Source organism: Salmo salar, chromosome ssa11 (assembly GCF_905237065.1).
Source record: "Salmo salar chromosome ssa11, Ssal_v3.1, whole genome shotgun sequence".
NCBI lineage: Eukaryota > Metazoa > Chordata > Actinopteri > Salmoniformes > Salmonidae > Salmo > Salmo salar.
In genome coordinates, this window is record NC_059452.1 from 64,081,471 (window position 1) to 64,103,362 (window position 21,892).

The following is a 21,892-nucleotide window of genomic DNA, read 5'->3' on the forward strand; positions in this document are numbered from 1 at the left end:
GAAAACAGAGTGATGGCCTCTATTAAAAAGAGGATCCCATCAGCTTTCTATAAGCTAGGCCTACTATATTTATTTCTAAACTTTCCTAATATTAAGCACATTGCTTCTCTTTACAACAGTAGAATAGCATGCCTGGCTGGCATGAAAATGAACCATGGGGAAAGCATCCTCCATTTGCTATTTAAGTGCATAGAAGCACCTTTTTTCCCATGGTTCATTTGGTGCATGATAATGGTTCATTCTAAATCAAAACAAATTTCACATGTTATTTAGTATATTTAAAGATCTAGATTAAATCAAGAATTGTGTGGTGGGTGACAATATTAGCCTATCACTTGTGAATGATGCCCAGCGTAAGGCAAGAAACAAAGCCTTTTTCGAATCAGTCGCACACCTCATGGAGCCTAGCCCATAGGCCTATATGTTTTGATAAGGTTTGTATCACAACTAAAGTGGCCAAATAACTTCTTCAAATAATATAAAATAATATAAAATAACTTCTTAAAAAAAAAACTGGAAACACTTATCTCCCTCACTAGCTTTAAGCACCAGCTATCAGAGCAGCTCCCAGATCACTGCGCCTGTACATAGCCCATCTATAATTTAGCCCAAACTACTACCCCTTCCCCTACTGTATTTATTTATTTAATTTATTTTGCTCCTTTGCACCATATTATTTATATTTTTACTTTTTTCAAATAACAAATCTACCATTCCAGTGTTTTACTTGCTATACTTTATTTACTTTGCCACCATCACCTTTTTTGCCTTTACCTCCCTTATCTCACATAATTTGCTCACATTGTATATAGTCTTATTTTTTTCTACTGTATCATTGATTGTATGTTGTTTTACTCCATGTGTAACTCTGTTTTTGTATGTTGTCGAACTGCTTTGCTTTATCTTGGCCAGGTCGCAATTGTATATGAGAACTTGTTCTCAACTTGCCTACCTGGTTAAATAAAGGTGAACATTTAAAAGAATAAATAAAAAAATGAAGCACATTAATCCACTTTACAATGGGTGTAGAGCCTAACTGGCATACTCGCAGGGTGATTTTCAAGTTTGGGGAAGGTAATTTTCACCATTAAAAATGTTTTATAATAAAAGCATTAGATGGATAATCGCATTTGACATCAATTTTGATGTTATTTTTCCCACTAATGGAACATTCACGCTTATAGTCTACTGCCGTGTGCGCATTGCTGCACTTATAATGTGAAGAAATAGCCTAATAGTTTATCAACATTTTAAGCCAAATGTTCTGATCATTTGCATCAGCCTCATTACGTTATTTAAAAAAAAAAAAATTATGCTAGCGGTTGTATTCATTTGGGATCTATCGCGTCCCACACTGTTTGGAATATTTATTTTTCGCACAGAATAGAATGGTCAACTTTTGTACTATGGGGGCTAGTAGATTGACATATGCTAGTGCTTTTGCTGTTCGTTAGGCCTACTCATCTTGTTGGGTGACAAAAAGTAAATGTGGACAGTTATTCCAATGTCTTGAATATGCACTTCGGCATTAGATAAGGGCGCAGTTGCGTCCCCGATGTCTGTCTTCACTTGTAGTCTGTGAGAAAGACCCGACCATGTGACGGAGAGCTGAGTGATGTGCTTCGCAGCACGCAGGGAGAAGGGAATTCAAATTATTATATTCAGCCCAATGGCCACTGGCCGCAAAGGCATGGATTTTTTTTAGGGGTCATTACAGCCACACAAAGGGGATGCGTCCAGGAAATGAGTCATTACAGCCTGTGCAAAAAACAAAGCAGAGCTCATGCCTTTCATGTGACTTTTTTCAAATCATCATTAGTCGCATCATGCAGCCTTAGAATGTATTAAAAATCAAGACATAGACCAATGTTTGTATCACATCTAAAGTTACATAAATAACTAAAAATTAAGTGTTTCTTTGTTAACCGCTCAACACAAAATAGTCGCATGTGCGCACTCCCGCATGACCAGGCATGACTCTATCACCATCATTAACCTCTTACATCTAGACGTTCCGCTAGCGGAACACCTGCTCCAACATCCAATGATGGGCGTGGCGCGAAATACAAACTCCTCAAAAATACAAAAACTTAAATTTTTCAAACATATGACTATTTCACAGCATTTTAAAGACAAGACTCTCCTTTATCTAACCACACTGTCCGATTTCAAAAAGGCTTTACAACGAACGCAAAACATTAGATTATGTCCGCAGAGTACCAAGCCAGAAATAATCAGACACCCATTTTTCAAGCTAGCATATAATGTCACAAAAACCCAGAAGACAGCTAAATGCAGCACAAACCTTTTATGATCTTCATCAGATGACAACCCTAGGACATTATGTTATACAATACATGCATGTTTTGTTCAATCAAGTTCATATTTATATCAAAAACCAGCTTTTTACATTACCATGTGACGTTCAGAACTAGCATACCCCCCGCAAACTTCCGGCGAATTCACTAAGAATTTACTACATTACTCACGATAAACGTTCACAAAAAGAATAACAATTATTTTAAGAATTATAGATACAGAACTCCTCTATGCACTCGATATGTCCGATTTTAAAATAGCTTTTTGGTGAAAGCACATTTTGCAATATTCTAAGTACATAGCCCAGGCATCACGGGCTAGCTATTTAGACACCCGGCAAGTTTAGCACTCACCAATATCAGGTTTACTATTATAAAAGTTTGATTACCTTTTGTTGTCTTCGTCAGAATGCACTCCCAGGACTGCTACTTCAATAACAAATGTTGGTTTGGTCCAAAATAATCCATCGTTATATCCGAATAGCGGCGTTTTGTTCGTGCGTCCCAGACACTATCTGAAATGGTAAATCAGGGTCGCGCGCATGGCGCAATTCATGACAAAAATCTAAATATTCCATTACCGTACTTCGAAGCATGTCAACCGCTGTTTAAAATCCATTTTTATGCCATTTTTCTCGTAAAAAAGCGATAATATTCCGACCGGGAATCTCCTTTTAGCTAAACAGAGGAAAGAAAACAAAGCATTCGGTCGACGCGGGCACACGCCTGAGTCTCACAGTACTGTAACCAGCCACTACCCAAACGCGCTACTTTTTTTCAGCCAGAGCCTGCAAAGCCACGATTCAGCTTTTTACCGCCTTCTGAGACCCTATGGCAGCCGTAGGAAGTGTCACGGGACAGCTAAGATCCTCACTCTTCAATAAACAGAGACAAGAAGAACGACACCTTGTCAGACAGGCCACTTCCTGCCTGAAACCTTGTCAGGTTTTTGCCTGCCAAATGAGTTCTGTTGTACTCAGACACCATTTCAAACAGTTTTTGAAACTTTTTTGGTGTTTTCTATCCGTATGTAATAAGTATATGCATATTCTAGTTACTGGTTAGGAGTGGTAACCAGATTAAATCGGGTACTTTTTTTTCCAGCCGTGAAAATACTGCCCCCTAGCCATAACAGGTTAAGTTTGCAGACGACACAGACAACGACGAGACTGCCTATAGGGAGGAGGTCAGAGACCTGGCCGTGTGATGCCAGAATAACAACCTATCCCTCAACATAGCCAAGACTAAGGAGATGATTGTGGACTACAGGAAAAGGAGGACCGAGCACGCCCCCATTCTCATCGACGGGGCTGTAGTGGAGCAGGTTGAGAGCTTCAAGTTCCTCGGTGTCCTCATCAACAGCAAACTAGAATGGTCCAAACACACCAAGACAGTCGTGAAGAGGGCACGACAAAGCCTATTCCCCCTCAGGAAGCTAAAAAGATTTGGCATGGGTACTGAGATCATCAAAAGGTTCTACAGCTGCAACATCGAGAGCATCTTGACTGGTTGCATCACTGCCTGGTATGGCAATTGCTCGGCCTCTGACCGCAAGGCACTACAGAGGGTAGTGCGTACGGCCCAGTACATCACTGGGGCTAAGCTGCCTGCCATCCAGGACCTCTACACCAGGCGATATCAGAGGAAAGCCCTAAAAATTGTCAAAGACCCCAGCCACCCCAGTCATAGACTGTTCTCTCTACTACTGCATGGCAAGCGGTACCGGAGTGCCAAGTCTAGGACAAAAAGGTTTCTCAACAGTTTTTACCCCCAAGCCATAAGTCTCCTGAACAGGTAATCAAATGGCTACCTGGACTATTTGCATTGTGTGCCCCCCCAACCCCTCTTTTTATGCTGCTGCTACTCTCTGTTTATCAAATATGCATAGTCACTTTAACTATACATTCATGTACATACTACCTCAATTGGGCCGACCAACCAGTGCTCCCGCACATTGGCTAACCGGGCTATCTGCATTGTGTCCCGCCAACCACCACCCTCCCACCCCTCTTTTACGCTACTGCTACTCTCTGTTCATCATATATGCATAGTCACTTTAACCATATCTACATGTACATACTACCTCAATCAGCCTGACTAACCGGTGTCTGTATGTAGCCTCGCTACTTTTATAGCCTCGCTACTGTATATAGCCAGTTTTTTTTTTTACTGTTTTATTTCTTTACTTACCTATTGTTCACCTAATACCTTTTTTGCACAATTGGTTAGAGCCTATAAGTAAGCTTTTCACTGTAAGGTCTACACCTGTTGTATTCGGCGCACGTGACAAACTTTCATTTGAATTGTTTGGAGAAAATATACTTTCAATTTTATTTAGCTTTGATAAATTGTATTCTTCATACTATAAAATAATGCCATGGAATTCAAAGCAAATCTTTGCTAAATGAACTAGTGTAGCCCATAGCCAGATCAGGGCCTAACATAAGACAACTCAGAGTATGCTATTCTGTTCTTCTGAAATAGACTACATGGTCTTGATATCATGTTTCTAAAGACAAGTCTAAAATAAATAATGGATTTACAGTGCCTTCGGAAAGTACTTGGACCCCTTGACTTTTTTCACATTTTGTTACATTAGCTTTATTTTTATTTGTTCATATATATATATTTTTCATTCCCCGAACCCCCCCGAATTGGAGTAAACTAATGAACAATAACACTTCGGCTTCTACCTTCAGTTTCTACACATTTTACAGACAATCGATTTTACAATAGTTAAATTTTGTTTTTTAGGCCTTCCTCTATTTTTGATGTTCATCCAGTTTGATTATTATTTGTAACTGTGCTATTTCACAAAATTTCTGAACCTATATACGTTTTACAGACCCCGTATGTTTTACATTGGATATCTTGTTATTAGTCCCACCCTTCAGCTCCATTCAACCTCTCCCATCTATCTCTTAATACCATCCATGTTGGATTTCTATTTGCCATATATTTTTCAACTGTGCTGTGATACTTCACAAAAGTTCTGAACTTTTCTATTCTCATAGCTTCTACAGATTGTAAATTAAAGAAACATTTTTGCTAAACTAATTATTATATTATTGATTGATTGACTATGACTTTTCAAATCACCCAGTATTGCTGTCTGCAACGTTAGTTCTAGGAAAATGTTGCAATTCTTCAGCTGGACCTGTGACCAAAAAACGAGCTACATATGGACAATACCAAAATAAGTCATCTAATGACTCTGCCTCCTCGCAGCAAAATCTTTAGAGCTGGGAAGATTGTATCCTATATATATATATATATATATATATAACATTCTATTGGTTGCAAGAACTTTGTATAATAATTTAAATTGATAAATTCGAAGTTTTGAATCCAATGTTTTGCCTGTCAATTCATAAACCATGTGCCATGGAGTCGGTACATCGCAAATCTCTTCCAACTTTTGCAATTTATATGGCACAGCTGTCAATTTTTTGTGGTGCTTAATTGAAATTGTTGTATGTTTTTATTTATCGCAATTTTCTTTAACCTGTTGGGGATAGGGGGCAGTATTTGCACGGCCGGATAAAAAAACGTACCCGATTTAATCTGGTTACTACTCCTGCCCAGTAACTAGAATATGCATATAATTGTTTGATTTGGATAGAAAACACCCTAAAGTTTCTAAAACTATTGAATGGTGTCTGTGAGTATAACAGAACTCATTTGGCAGGCCAAAACCTGAGAAGATTCCAAACAGGAAGCGCTCTCTCTGACTATTTCTTGGCCTTCTTGATCATCTCTATCCAAAACAGGGGATCTCTGGCATAACGTGACATTTTCTAACGCTCCCATAGGCTCTCAGAAGACGCCAGAACGTTGAATGATTACTTTGCAGGCCATGGCTGAAAAACAGTAGCACATTTGGATAGTGGTCGATCTGAGAACAATGAGACTGGGGCGCTCGTGCACGAGCATCCACCATGTTTACATTTTCAGTCTTTGAACAAAAACAGGGTTTCCCGGTCAGAATATTATCGCTTTTTTACGAGAAAAATCGCATAAAAATGGATTTTAACCTGTTAGGGCTAGGGGGCAGTATTGACACGGCTGGATAAAAAACGTACCCGATTTAATCTGGTTACTACTCCTGCCCAGTAACTAGAATATGCATATAATTATTGGCTTTGGATAGAAAATACCCTAAAGTTTCTAAAACTGTTTGAATGGTGTCTGTGAGTATAACAGAACTCATATGGCAGGCCAAAACCTGAGAAGATTTCAAGCAGGAAGTGGCCTGTCTGAGAAGTAGTGTTTCATCTTGGCTCTTTTTATTGAAGACTCAGGATCTGTGCAATAACGTGACACTTCCTACGGCTTCCATAGGGTCTCAGAGCCCGGGAAAAAGCTGAACGATATCGAGGCAGGCTCTGGCTGAAACACTTTATCGCTTTTGGCAAGTGGCCACTCAGAGTACTATGGGCTTAGGCGCGTGCCCGAGTCGACCGAATGCTTTCTTTTCCTTTGTCTGTTTACCTAAAAGCAGATTCCCGGTTGGAATATTATCGCTTTTTTACGAGAAAAATGGCATAAAAATGGATTTTAAACAGCGGTTGACATGCTTCAAAGTACGGTAATGGAATATTTAGATTTTTTTTGTCACGAATTGCGCCATGCTCGCCACCCTTATTTACCCTTTAGGATAGTGTCTAGAACGCACGGACAAAACGCCGCTGTTTGGATATAACGATGGATTATTTTGGACCAAACCAACATTTGTTATTGAAGTAGAAGTCCTGGGAGTGCATTCTGACGAAGACAAAGGTAATAAAAATTTTCTTAAAGTAAATCTGACTTTGATGAGTGCTAAACTTGCTGGGTGTCTAAATAGCTAGCCCTGTGATGCCGGGCTATCTACTGAGAATATTGAAAAATGTGCTTTCACCGAAAAGCTATTTTAAAATCGGACATATCGAGTGCATAGAGGAGTTCTGTATCTATAATTCTTAAAATAATTGTTATGCTTTTTGTGAACGTTTATTGTGAGTAATTTAGTAAATTCACCGGCAGTGTTCGGTGGGAATGCTAGTCACATGCTAGTCACATGCTAATGTAAAAAGCTGGTTTTTGATATAAATATGAACTTGATTGTACAAAACATGCATGTATTGTATAACATAATGTCCTAGGGTTGTCATCTGATGAAGATCATTAAAGGTTAGTGCTAGATTTAGCTGTGGTTTGGGTTTATGTGACATTATATGCTAGCTTGAAAAATGGGTGTCTGATTATTTCTGGCTGGGTACTCTGCTGACATAATCTAATGTTTTGCATTCGCTGTAAAGCCTTTTTGAAAACGGACAGTGTGGTTAGATTAACGAGAGTCTTATCTTTAAAATGGTGTAAAATAGTCATATTTTTGAAAAATTGAAGTAATAGCATATCTAAGGTATTTGAATATCGCGCCACGGGATTCCACTGGCTGTTGAGTAGGTGGGACGCAAGCCCATAGAAGTTAACCATTTATGTTCTTTAATACAGGGCAGACAGACAAGTTCCTTACTTTTTACCCCTTCTCTTTACCCCTTCCATTTTTGTGGTAATGCTGCAATTAGTTGGTTGTAATTTTGGGTAGAGCAGACATTTCCATATGTCTGTGTTAGCTGCATGTGTGGCATAATGCCACCAGTCCTATTTATAATATCATTCACAAAAATTCTTTAAATTATCGAAAAATTAGGGGGTTTTAATCAATTAGTATATTTGACCACAATGTTTGTTGTATTATTTGTTCTGTCTTTTCAGGTGGTTTAAATTGCAACCAACTTTAAAATTATTGTTTTAAAAAAATAACCAATTTTGAGATGTTGTATTCAAATAACCGAAAGTGAGTGGTTGTAATCTGAATAAAGGGAAAATGGCCATTCTTGAAAATGGGGTGAGACATTCTTTCTAATTTACTAGAGAACCATTTTGGATTTAAGTATAACTTTTGTATGATGTTGTCGCTCTTGCTGCTGGTGGTTCTTTGATCCACCTCTACGCAGACGACACCATTCTGTATACTTCTGGCCCTTCTTTGGACACTTAACTAACCTCCAGACAAGCTTCAATGCCATAACTCTCCTTCCGTGGCCTCCAACTGCTCTTAAATACAAGTAAAACTAAATGCATGCTCTTCAACCGATCGCTGCCCGCCTGTCTAGCATCACTACTCTGGACGGTTCTGACTTAGAATATGTGGACAACTACAAATACCTAGGTGTCTGGTTAGACTGTAAACTCTCCTTCCAGACTCACATTAAGCATCTCCAATACAAAATTAAATCTAGAATCGGCTTCCTATTTCGCAACAAAGCCTCCTTCACTCATGCTGCCAAACATACCCTCGTAAAACTGACCATCCTACCGATCCTCAACTTCGGCGACGTCATTTACAAAATAGCCTCCAACACTACTCAACAAATTGGATGCAGTCTATCACAGTACCATCCGTTTTGTCACCAAATCCCTATATACTACCCACCACTGCAACCTGTACGCTCTTGTTGGCTGGCCCTTGCTTCATACTTGTTGCCAAACCCACTGGCTCCAGGTCATCTACAAGTCTCTGCTAGGGAAAGCCCCGCCTTATCTCAGCTCACTGGTCACCATAGCAGCACCCACCCGTAGCACGCGCTCCAGCAGGTATATCTCACTGGTCACCCCCAAAGCCAATTCCTCCTTTGGCCGCCTTTCCTTCCAGTTCTCTGCTGCCAGTGACTGGAACGAACTGCAAAAATCACTGAAGCTGGAGACCCTTACCTCCCTCACTAGCTTTAAGCACCAGCTGTCAGAGCAGCTCACAGATCACTGCACCTGTAAATAACCCATCCAATATACCTCATCCCCATACTGTGTATTTATTTATCTTGCTCCTTTGCACCCCTGTATCTCTACTTGCACATTCATCTTCTGCACATTCTACCATTCCAGTGTTTTAATTGCTATATTATAATTACTTTGCCACCATGGCTTATTTATTGCCTTACTTCTCTTATCCTACCTCATTTGCACATGCTGTATATAGATTTTTCTATTGTATTATTGATTGCATGTTTGTTTATTTCATGTGTAACTCTGTTGTGTGTGTCGAACTGCTTTGCTTTATCTTGGCCAGGTCGCAGTTGCAAATGAGAACTTGTTCTCAACTAGCCTACCTGGTTAAATAAAGGTCAAATATAAAAAAAAGTATGACTGATGCATTTAGTGAGAGGTCTAATGCTTTATTTAATTATTTCTGCCCTCCTAATTTATATTCGTTTTATAAATATGCCCTTTTAATTTTGTCTGGCTTGCCTTTCCAAATAAAATGTTATCTTTTTGGTCATACAATTTAAAAAGCAGGTCACTAGGTGTACGCATAAGCAAATAGGTAAACTGTGGTATGACTGAAGAATTAATCAGGGTAATTTTTCCACAAATATACAGATATTTTCCTTTCCATGGTAGCAAGTTCTTATCTATTTTTGCTAACTTTCTAGAATTTTTTTTTTGGAGTTAGATAATTTCTTTCTTTTGGGATATGTATACTGAGTATGTCCACATACCCGTCAGACCATTTTATTGGTAAACTACACGGTAATGTAAAAGTTACTTTTTTTTGTGATCCAATATGTAATATAGTACACTTATTAACATTATCATATTTTGGTTTTAATCCAGAGAGGTTAGCAAAAGTATCTAGATCCTCTGAGGCTGTGGAGGGATTCTAATTGTGGTTTTTAAAGGAAACATGAATCATCAGCATACAATGGCATCTTTGTTTTTAAGCCACGGATTTCTAATCCCTTAACTTGTTAGGGATCAGGCCCCTTTTTCACCATTTCTGCCTGAATGACATGCATATGACATGCCTTCACATTTGGCTTTTCTGTGCAGATGTTAATTTTACATTATTAATAGGAACAAAATTGGGTTCGGTTAGTGGAGATGGAGACTGAAACGAAAACATATTCTTAAAGTACGTTACAGCTTTATTCTAATATTGATTTTAATCCCCCCCAAAATTTCCCTCAATCAATACAATAGCCCATAATGACAAAGCAAAACAGGTTTTTAGACATTTTTGCTAATTTATTAATAATATTTTTTTTCACATTTACATAGGTATTCAGACCCTTTACTCAATAGTTTGTTGACGCACCTTTGGCAGCGATTACAGCATCGAGTCTTCTTGGGAACAAACTTGGCAGCCCTGTATTTGGGGAGTTTCTCCCATTCTTCTCTGCAGATCCTCTCAAGCTCTGTCAGGTTGGATGGGGAGCGTTGCTGCACAGCTATTTTCAGGTCTCTCCAGAGATGTTCGATCAGGTTCAAGTCCATGCTCTGGCTGGGCCACTCAAGCATATTCAGAGCCTTGTCCCAAAGCCTCTCCTGCATTGTCTTGGCTGTGTGCTTGGGGTCCTTTTTCCTGTTGGAAGGTTCACCGGTTTTCATCAAGGATCTCTCTATACTTCACGCCGTTCATCTTTGCCTCAATCCTGACTAGTCTCCCAGTCCCTGCTGCTGAAAAACATCCCCACAGCATGATGCTGCCAGCCACCACCATGCTTCACTGTAGGGATGGTGCCAGGTTTCCTCCAGATGTGATCCATGGCATTCAGGCCAAAGAGTTGGCAAACTCCAAGTGTGCTGTCATGTGCCTTTTACTGAGGAGTGGCTTCCGTCTGGCCACTACCATAAAGGCCTGATTTGTGGAGTGCTGCAGAGATGGTTGTCCTTCTGGAAGTTTCTCCCATCTCCGAGGAAGACTGGAGCTTTGTCGGGTTCTTGGTCATCTCTCTGACCAAGGCCCTTTTCCCCCGATTGCTCAGTTTTGCCGGGCAGCCAGCTCCAGCAAGAGTCTTGGTGGTTCCAAACTTCTTCCATTTAAGAATGATGCTGGCCACTGTTCTTGGTGACCGTCAATGCTACATAATTATTTTTTGTTACCCTCTCCTAGATAGACTGGTGTGTGCCTTTCCAAATCATGTCCAATCAATTAAATTTACCACAGGTGGACTCCAAGTTGTTGAAACATCTCAAGGATGATCAATGGAAACAGGATGCACCTGAGTTCAATTTCTAAAAACCTGTTTTCGCAATGTCTTCAGGGGCTATTGTGTAGATTGCTGAGGATTTGTATTTAATCTATTTTAGAATAAGGCTGTAAACAGTCTGAATACTTTCCGAAAGCACTGTATTGCGAAGGTGTAGGCTATATTTCATTGTTTTTAGTCGACCTTTTTAAAATGTAAATGTTTCAAAGGTCTGCATCAGTGGCTTGTGTGGAAGCCAGGAGATGGTAAATATGTTAATTAACGGTCAGTTACCGTGAGACCGGCAGTTATTTGCTTGACAATCATCGGCTGACAATTCCGTGACTGCCACAGCCCTACCTGTGGTAAATTCAGTTGATTGGACAAGATTTGGAAAGGCACACTTGTCTATTATAAGGTCCCACAGTTGACAGTGCATGTCAGAGCAAAAACCAAGCCATGAGGTTGAGGCACAGATCTGGGGAAGGGTACCAAAAATCTGCCGCATTGAACGTCCCCAAGAACAAGCCTCCATTCTTAAATTGAAGTTTAGAACCACCAAGAATCATCCTAAACTGAACAATCGGGGAGAGAACTGCCTTGGTCAGGTGAGGCGACCAATGCTGAAAAAGATAATGAAGTACAACTTTGAAAAGTTACATACTCCCAAAGTTGTGGCAAAATGGCTTAAGGACAACAAAGTCAAGGTATTGGAGTGGCCATCACAACGCCCTGACCTCAATCCCATAGAAAATTTGTGGGCAGAACTGATAACGTGTGTGTGTGTGTGTGTGTGTGTGTGTGTGTGTGTGTGTGTGTGTGTGTGTGTGTGTGTGTGTGTGTGTGTGTGTGTGTGTGTGTGTGTGTGTGTGTGTGTGTGTGTGTGTGTGTGTGTGTGTGTGAGCAAGGAGGCCTCATTATTCTGACATTTCACATTCTTAAGATGAAGTCGTGATCCTAACTGACCTAAAACAGGGAATTTTTACACGGATTAAATGTCAGGAATTGTGAAAAACTGAGTTTAAAATGTTTTTGGCTAAGGTGTATGTAAACTTCCGACTTCAACTGTATTTACCAGCCCTCTGGTTTACCTATTTCTGAGAAACTATTCCTGTCTCCCAGTGTGTGTGCAGGTCTCTTGGAGCCAAGAGGATAGAAAGAAAATCTCTTTGATCTCGCAGCTCAGCTATCTGTTCTGATGTACGCCATCTGATGTACACTACTCATACTTAGTCACTCAAATCATTGTTGCTTTGGTTAAGCTATGCTGTAAGTTTTTTTTCTATTGGCATTTGTTATTGGCTTGAAGACATTTTACTTGGCTTTTGATGTGGTCGGTCAAAACACACCCACTTCCAGCTTTGATGTTAGACAACTTCTAATATTACGTTCTCAAATAGTTAAGGTACTCTAAATTAAGACAGGATTTTCGGCCATTTTGACAATGATTGTTTAAAATGTATATCATTTTAATGTCTAGTAGCCTATGGGTTTAGCTGAGTACAGATGTAGTCTTTCACACTTTACCATGACAAAGCAATCCCAGGCACACTGGCTAGTGTCCACAATGTCAGCCCTTTCATTTGGTCAGCAAATCTACGGAAATCCTTCTCTGTTTGAAACAGGCCCCTAATAATACCGCCAACGTAGCTCTCAATTCCAGAGCATTACTGGTAAGCATTGACACCATTTTCCTGGCATGCGCCTGACATTGAGATCACATGGCAATACTCAGTGTGCCATGTTGACATTCCCGGGTCTGTTATGTCTCAGACATCATGGTAAGGAGGCGGGGGCCATTCCCGACGGACACACGGGAGGATGCTCAAGTTTAACTGTCTTGGCTCCATATCTCCAGATGTGATTTTTCCACATTCCATCAATGTCCTCTCAATCCCTACATTTTGGGTAATATTTTTTTCTGCAATGTTCTTGTGATGTCCATTCTAACTGCAAGTATGGGTGGAGACTGTTCCCATATGCTTTTTGGAACTGTAAGCCTCACAGCTTGTATGTAGAGTACACAGTTATGATCTTCATAAGACATGTGGAACAGTATATTTAGCATGATGAACTCATAAAGCAACAACCCGCAACATGTTAGCTTTGACTGTGTCCTTTGTGGGAAATTGTGTGCCATGCTCTTGTGACCCAGTATATAATAGACTACATGAGGAGTAATGGTTAATTCATACCCAGACTGAAAATCTATTCTAGTCAGTTTCCTACTATAGTAGTGCAACCTCTCCTCCTTAGTTTCCACTATTGGTTTATACTGTTCGATCTGCGGTCGTCTCCTTTTCCCAGCTTTGATATGTATCCCAGCAGCACAACACATTACCATAGACATTTTGACATCCTGTTTTGAATGTATGAACACATCCCTCTTTCCTCCCTTTCTTGAAGTAGGTTAATGACTGATCTATATGTGATTGAATAAGTGAAGGAAGGTGTCCATCCTATACTGCTGTCACCAATCCAACTCTTTCCAGATGTGCATTTACTTCAAAAAAGCGAGGAAGCGTTGTTTTCTACTATTCCAAACAGAGCCTTAGTTAGCATATTGTTGAACTTGTCACCATTTTTGTCCTTGTTCTATGACTAGGCCGATTTTTAAATATAGATGTCACATTTTTCTGCATGTATGCACAGAAGGCTTAAGCCGAAGTTTAGCGTTTTCTGTATTATAGACTAGAGGTAGACCGACTTTTAATCGGCATGGCTGATTTCAAGTTTTCACAATCGGTAATCAGCCTTTTTGGACGCCGACTATGGCCGATTTACATTGCAATCCACGAGGAGACTGCAAGGCAGGCTGACCACCTGTTACGTGGGTGCAGCATCAAAAGGCCCTTGTGGCTGCAATGAGCCAAGGTAAGTTGCTAGCTGGCATTAAACTTGTCTTATAAAAAAACAATCAATCTTCACATAATCACTAGTTAACTACACATGGTTGATGATATTACTAGGCTAACTAGCTTGTCCTGCGTTGCATATAATCAATGCGGTGCCTGTTCATTTATCATCGAATCACAGCCTACTTGAACTTCGCCAAACGGGTGATTTAACAAAAGCGCATTTACGGAAAAAGCACATACATTGCACAAATGTACCTAACCATAAACATCAATACACAAAATAAATACACAAGTATATATTTTTTTAAACCTGCATATTTAGTTACAAGAAATTAATGTTAGCATGTAATATTAACTACGGAAATTGTCACTTCTCTTGCGCTCTGTGCAAGCAGAGTCAGGGTATATGCAGCCGGTTGGGCCTCCTGGCTCGTTGCGAACTGTGTAAAGACCGTAATTAATTTGCCAGAATTTTACATAATTATGACATAACATTGAAGGTTGTGCAATGTAACAGCAATATTTAGACTTAGGGTTGCCACCCGATCGATAAAATATGGAACGGTTCCATATTTCACTGAAAGAATAAACGTTTTGTTTTCAAAATGATAGTTTCTGGTTTTGACCATATTAATGACCTATGGCTCGTATTTCTGTGTTAATTATAATTAAGTCTATGATTTGACAGAGCAGTCTGACTGAGCGGTGGTAGGCAGCAGCAGGCTCGTAAGCATTCATTCAAACAGCACTTTACTGCATTTGCCAGCAGCTCTTAGCAATGCTTGAAGCATAGTGCTGTTTATGACTTCAAGCCTAATCAACTCCCGAGATTAGGCTGGCAATACTAAAATGCCTACAAGAACATCCAATAGTCAAAGGTATATGAAATACAAATGGTATAGAGAGTGTCCTATAATAACTACAATCTAAAACTTAACGGGGAATATTGAAGACTCATGTTAAAAGGAACCAACAGCTTTCATATGTTCTGAGCAAGGAACATAAACGTTACCTTTTTTACATGGCACATACTGCACTGTTACTTTCTTCTCCAACACTTTTTGCATTATTTAAACCAAATTGAACATGTTTATTTGAGACTAAATTGATTTTATTTATGTATTATATTAAGTTAAAATAAGTGTTCATTCAGTATTGTTGTAATTGTCATAATTTTTTATATTTTATTAATTATTGGAGGACCAAAAAAAAGCAGATACCGATTTAAAATCGGACCATTTTTATACATACATACATAAAAACCGGCCGATTTTAATCGGTATCGGCGTTGAAAAATCATAATCAGTCGACCTCTAGACTTTAGAAAACTAAAATAAGCCCAACCCCTCCTATGCTCCTACCCATCGATTGGTATCAAGAGAGGGACACGGTGTCCAGACAGCCAAGGTTTTAATGAAAAGTAGCATCCTATTGGTCCAATGCCATGTAGTTGGAAGAGCAGCCCTATTGTATGCAGATGGACTATATTAAACTTATTTTACCACCTTAGAATCACTTGTATTGATACTCATAGTATAACATAATTGTCCACATGCCTTATGTTCTAGTCAATCAACATCAATGATTCCTGACCCTTTTTGCTATATTTTATTTCCTTTTTTGCTGTGTGCCACAGAGGCTTTCAAATTGTCAGTTCGTGCCTGTCGCTTCAAAGTCGAGGTCTCACTACTACCATTGAAATGTTTTTCCCTTTTATCAGTAGAGCGAGCTAAGGATTGAAAACACAAAATGGATATTCCAGTGTAGCCAATCAATCTGTCCCTGTGGACTTACACAGAAATCATCAGTCAACCAATTAGCCATCGTTAGTGTTGCTAAAAGGGGACTTGTCAAGTGATAGACGGCAAAGTTACCTGACCATTGCTAGGCACACAGGCTCCGTTCCACACACAAACTCTGTGATGCAACCAATGGCCGTTGCAGATTCCATTGAAAATGAATAAAAAGGGGCATCATTCTGCATTTGTAATGTGGCACTTTTCTGATACTGCTGCTGCCACCCATTTTTTGGCTGGGGTAGATTGTAGCCTTTACTGTGTTCTTATTGGGCCTTGAACCCATTACCCAGCAGTAGCAGCAATAGCCGCATGCGACTCGTTATATTGACCAGCCAGAGTGGAAACCCTGACGGGGCTGATTTATTCAGTGCCGGGCAGCCAAGCGGAAGCGGATTGTGGTGTTATATATTGACGTCTTCCTATTGCCACTACAGTGCGGGGCTCAAAGTTGACGAGAGCCCAAACAGGCCAGCTAACTTCCAACTATAGTATGAGTCAGTACTGTGTGGCTTCTTGGCCTTAGTAGTGGGGGACCAGGCATGGAGTAGTCTGTCTGTCTGCCTGTAATGTCTATTTATGTCCCAGTTAGATGTTTTAATGCAATTTGAACACGTGGCCCAGAGAAAAGAGAACACAGTTTACAGTAAGTAAGCCTTTGGTATTGGCCAACCTTTTTCAATGTTTAAAGCCTTTGGATGCAATGACCTTATTGCTCTGATTACAACTTCTTGAGTGTTTCTATGAAGTTCAAGTTGTGTACAAAGTCTGCAAAATGCCCATGCCATCACTCTGTTACAATACAATTACAATCATGTCAGCATGTGGCTTTTGTTCTCATACGTTCTTTGGATGGTGATGCTGTGTGCTGGTACTTTTGTGTTCTCTTTGGCTCATGTTAGACGCTGACCAATCACTTTGGCAGTTAGTAAATGTAGTGTGAAGTCTTGACCCCCTTCCTCTCTCTGAGTAGGCAGGGCCTCTCTTTAAGAAGTGGCCAAATTAATAGAGCGTTGCTGACAGACCTGTGTGTGTGTGTGTGTGTGTGTGTGTCCCTAGACATTGTTGTGCTTTTCTCTGGGAATTCCCAGTTATGCGTTTCCATGCACGCAACTAGGAAGCCCTTGGTGGTGGGGAGACCACCCCAGGTGATGTGACACCCTGCTCTTTTTTTAAATTGTATATATTTTTTTATTGTATGCTATTCTGAATGATTGGATACTCCCTTATTTGACATGATCAGTCATCTGAAATTACATGGCCTTTAAAGTGCAACGATTTTGGTCGCATTAGGCTTGGTCGGTATACCGTGTTTATATTTTTGTTCAGTATAGTTAGACCTAGATGAATCCTACCATGGGCTGTTGTAGTGACCGTATTACTGCCACACCAGCAGTCATGAGTCATAACCGCAGTAAAATTCCATGTGACTGAGTCACGGGAATCTCCTCTAATGCACTCTGGACATGCGTTGGTAGTACCCAACTCCCTAACAATCATCAGGTTGCTAATGGCCTGGTAGTCAGGGCTCTCTTGTCCTTCGAAAGGTGGCCACATGCTTCCCAACCGAAACAGTTTGGTTATGATGACATTTTGTGACATCCTTCTAAATTTTGGAGTTTGGTTAGGGTTTTATCGGCTGTTCGGGCGCTAGTAATTTTTTCTTCCTCCGTGATTGGTCAACTGTAGGGGTGACGTGAGTTTCTGCTTCTTGTCGATTCAGCCTAATACTCAGTGTGGATTCAACAGGGCGAACGACAACTTTGAGCATCGATTGACCGAGACGGTACAAAAGTACCTTTACCAGTACGATTCTAGCCATGCAGCATGTAAATGCCAATTCATGGAGGGAGATTGCGGAGAAGCTGGGGTCTGACCCAACCACTTGTGAAAAGGCGGGGTAGGGTTTGCAAAAAGTTCGTCAAAGAAAAGAAACAAGGGCCGCAGTGGAGTTGCGGTTGGAAAGGCTACTCCAGAAATGTTGCTGCAGGCATGGGAAGCATGTAAGACTGAAAGCAACGCGCTGTCTTCACGAAAGGATGGGGTATGTTGTATTTTCTATATTTGTCGACAAAAAGAGTAGTCATGTTTTGCTAACAATAGTTAGCCAGATAGAGCTAGCTACTTGGCTGGCTAGAGTAGCTAGCTTAGCAGCATACCCTTGCAAGCCAACCAAATAAACTTTTGATCAAACATTTTGTCATAGAAAGAAAATCATAAGCTTTCCACATTGGTAACACAAGTCAAAGTTTGGTTGCAAGGTTCAGCTAGTGTATATGTTGCGAACGTTTGAGCAGAGTTGAGTAGCTAACGTTAGGCCAGGCATACTCAACTCTGCTCAAACGTTTCAAATGTTGTAGTCTCGGCTAAATTATATTTGATGTTCATTAATGTTTTGGATATGTGTACTAAATAGCCCTCTACTTTTCTTTTCTATTTTTTTTTCCCTCTCCAAGGCACAAACACCAGTGAATGGAGACAGCACCTGGTTTTGTTCTCTGCGCCTCAGTACTGCCTGTTAACCGGCCCCAAGCACTACCTCTGCAGCCAGCCCATCTCCCGCACTGAGTTGCAGTGCAGAATTACAAACGATCTCAATGCAGGACCTGGGAAGCTCTATCTTGGGCCAACCTCCAAGACGTACTCCACTGGCTTGCTCCTCAGCGACGCCAAAGAGCAGTAGCAGGGGTTTGAGGAGAAGGGAGACCTACTCCACTGGCTTGCTCCTCAGTGAGGCCACAGAGCAGCAGTAGTAGCAGGGGTGTGAGAAGAAGGGACAAAAGAGCTGCAGACTCAGTCCTAGACACATCACTAAAGGCATTGCAAATGTTTGAAGACATCTCAAGATCTGGAGAATGTCATGCACCAAGCCACCAGCTTGTCCCAGAGGTAAATGAATACAAATAATTTCAGACTTTACTCTGATCCCCTTTCCTCTCTTCTGTTTACCTTCTTCCTTACCATGCACACTGCTCTCCAGGCACTGATCATTTCCCCCCTCTTTTCATACTCTCCACAGGGTCCTGGCAGCTACAGCTGATTTCATGGATGAACTCTTGACCAATCTCCGGGAGGAATTCTATCACCAGCTGCACGAGTTCGTGCATGATTTCAAGAAGATGACATGGACCGAACGACTGAGACCACAGTGAAATGAACTTGTTCTATTGTTTAGACATGTCAGGAGTCACACTTTCATTTTATTCCGGTCTTCCCTGTGGCTCAGTTGGTAGAGCATGGTGTTCGCAACGCCAGCATGGTGTGTGCAACGCCAGGGTTGTGGGTTCGATTCCCACGGGGGGCCAGTACAAAAAAATGCATAAAATTAAAGGTATGAAATGTATGCATTCACTACTGTAAGTCACTCTGGATAAGAGCGTCTGCTAAATGACTAAAATGTAAAAAAAAAATAATTCCGTAGTTACTTTTATTTACATTTCTGTTCCTAACACACTGTTTTACTATTGTTCAGAAATATTTAACTACACTCTGACACTTACATTTTATTCCATAGATACTTATTTACATGTCTGTTCTTAGCAGACACTTTTGTATTGTGGTTTACCTTCAGAAGCAAGAATAAAGGTTTATTTGTGTGCTGAAAAAGCTCTGTTGCCATTTCCTCATCTCAATACAATGTGTTTCAATGCATTCTATTTCAACATCCGGGGCTGATAACGTACAGAAGAGCTGTGTGCCACAGAATTTACAGGCTTTCTTCTACTGATGGTGTAGCTCAATCTAATCTAAATTACTGCACACTGAGACGTCCCAGAATCCGGTTTCATTTTATTAACAAGATTAAAACTCTACTGGTTCACAGTGCGGACAAAGAACTGAGACTGCATCCAAGAATCCTCCTTGCAGCCATGATGCCGAATGCATTCGGACTCTCTGACAATAAGTGGTGGTAGGTCCAGGTACGCCCAAGTTTATTGAGATTGACACCTGTGAAGGAGAGGTCATGTGTGTGTATATATATAATCTGCTAAAAAAAATGAAGGTAACACTTAAACAACACAATGTAACTCCAAGTCAGTCACACTTCTGTGAAATCAAACTGTCCACTTAGGAAGCAACACTGATTAACCTCTCTGGGCTAGGTGGGACGTTTGCGTCCCACCCTAGTCAACAGCCAGTGGAATCCCGTGGCGCGAAATACAAATACCTCAAAAATGCTATGACTTCATATTCTCAAACATATGACTATTTTGCACAATTTTAAAGACAAGACTCTTGTTAATCTAACCACACTGTCCGATTTAAAAAAGGCTTTACAATGAAAGCAAAACATTAGATTGTCAGCAGAGTACCCAGCCAGAAATAATCAGACACCCATTTTTCAAGCTAGCATATAATGTCACAAAAACCAAAACCACAGCTAAATGCAGCACTAACCTTTGATCTTCATCAGATGACACTCCTAGGACATTATGTTATACAATACATGCATGTTTTGTTCAATCAAGTTCATATATCAAAAAACAGCTTTCTACATTAGCATGTGACGTTCAGAACTAGCATTCCCACCTAACACTTCCGGTGAATTTACTAAATTACTCAGGATAAACGTTAAAAAAAAAAAATTATTTTAAGAATTATAGATACAGAACTCCTTTATGCAATCGCGGTGTCCGATTTTAAAATAGCTTTTCGGTGAAAGCACATTTTGCAATATTCTGAGTAGATAGCTCGGCCATCACAGGCTAGCTATTTTGACACCCACCAAGTTTGGTACTCGCCAAACTCAGATTTACTATAAGAAAAATTGTATTACCTTTGCTGTTCTTCGTCAGAATGCACTCCCAGGACTTCTACTTCAACAACAAATGTTGGTTTGGTTCCAAATAATCCATAGTTATATCCAAATAGCGGCGTTTTGTTCGTGCGTTCAAGACACTATCCGAAGGGTGACGCGACGGCGCATATCGTGACAAAAAATATTCCATTACCGTACTTCGAAGCATGTCAAACGCTGTTTAAAATCAATTTTTATGCGTTCAAAGACTCAAATAAGAAAATGGACTCTACACGCGCGCACCCGTCTCATTGTTCTCAGATTGACCACTTACCAAATGCGCTACTGTTTTTCAGCCAGTAACTTTAGAGTCATCATTCAACGTTCTGGCGCCTTCTGAGAGCCTATGGGAGCCTTAGAAAGTGTCACGTTACAGCAGAGATCCTCTGTTTTGGATAGCGATGACAAAGAAGGCCAAGAAATGGTCAGAGAGGGCACTTCTTGTTTGGAATCTTCTCAGGTTTTGGCCTGCCATATGAGTTCTGTTATACTCACAGACACCATTCAAATAGTTTTAGAAACTTTAGGGTGTTTTCTATCCAAATCAAACAATTATATGCACATTCTAGTTACTGGGCAGGAGTAGTAACCAGATTAAATCGGGTACGTTTTTTATCCGGCCGTGCAAATACTGCCCCCTATCCCCAACAGGTTAACAATACATTTCACATGCTGTTGTGCAAATGGAATAGACAACAGGTGGAAATTATAGGCAATTAGGAAGACACCCCCAATAAAGGAGTGGTTCTGCAGGTGGTAACCACAGACCACTTCTCAGTTCATATGCTTCCTGGCTGATGTTTTGGTCACTTTAGAATGCTGGCGGTGCTTTCACTCTAGTGGTAGCATGAGATGGAGTCTACAACCCACACAAGTGGCTCAGGTAGTGCAGCTCATCCAGGATGGCACATCAATGCGAGCTGTGGCAAGAAGGTTTGCTGTGTCTGTCAGCGTAGTGTCCAGAGCATGGCGGCGCTACCAGGAGACAGGCCAGTACATCAGGGGACGTGGAGGAGGCCGTAGGAGGGCAACAACCCAGCAGCAGGACCGCTACCTCCGCCTTTGTGCAAGGAGGAGCAGGAGAAGCACTGCCAGAGCCCTGCAAAAT

At 40.6% G+C, this 21,892-nt stretch overlaps 1 protein-coding gene and 1 long non-coding RNA gene across 4 annotated transcripts in view; both read left to right on the top strand.

The window, feature by feature from the left end:
• The window catches only part of LOC106562900 (solute carrier family 12 member 2), a 145,491-nt gene that overhangs the window by 5,161 nt on the left and 118,438 nt on the right, over nt 1–21,892 (top strand). The gene's annotated exons all lie outside the window — the stretch shown is intronic.
• LOC106562902 (uncharacterized) lies at nt 15,390–19,592 on the top strand. Of its 2 annotated transcripts, XR_001319138.2 has the most exons (4): nt 15,390–16,632; nt 17,736–18,030; nt 18,443–18,875; nt 19,006–19,592. It is a non-coding gene; the product is annotated as an uncharacterized lncRNA (long non-coding RNA). The 2 variants fall into 2 exon arrangements; XR_001319137.2 differs by lacking the exon at nt 15,390–16,632 and having other exon boundaries at nt 16,653–18,030.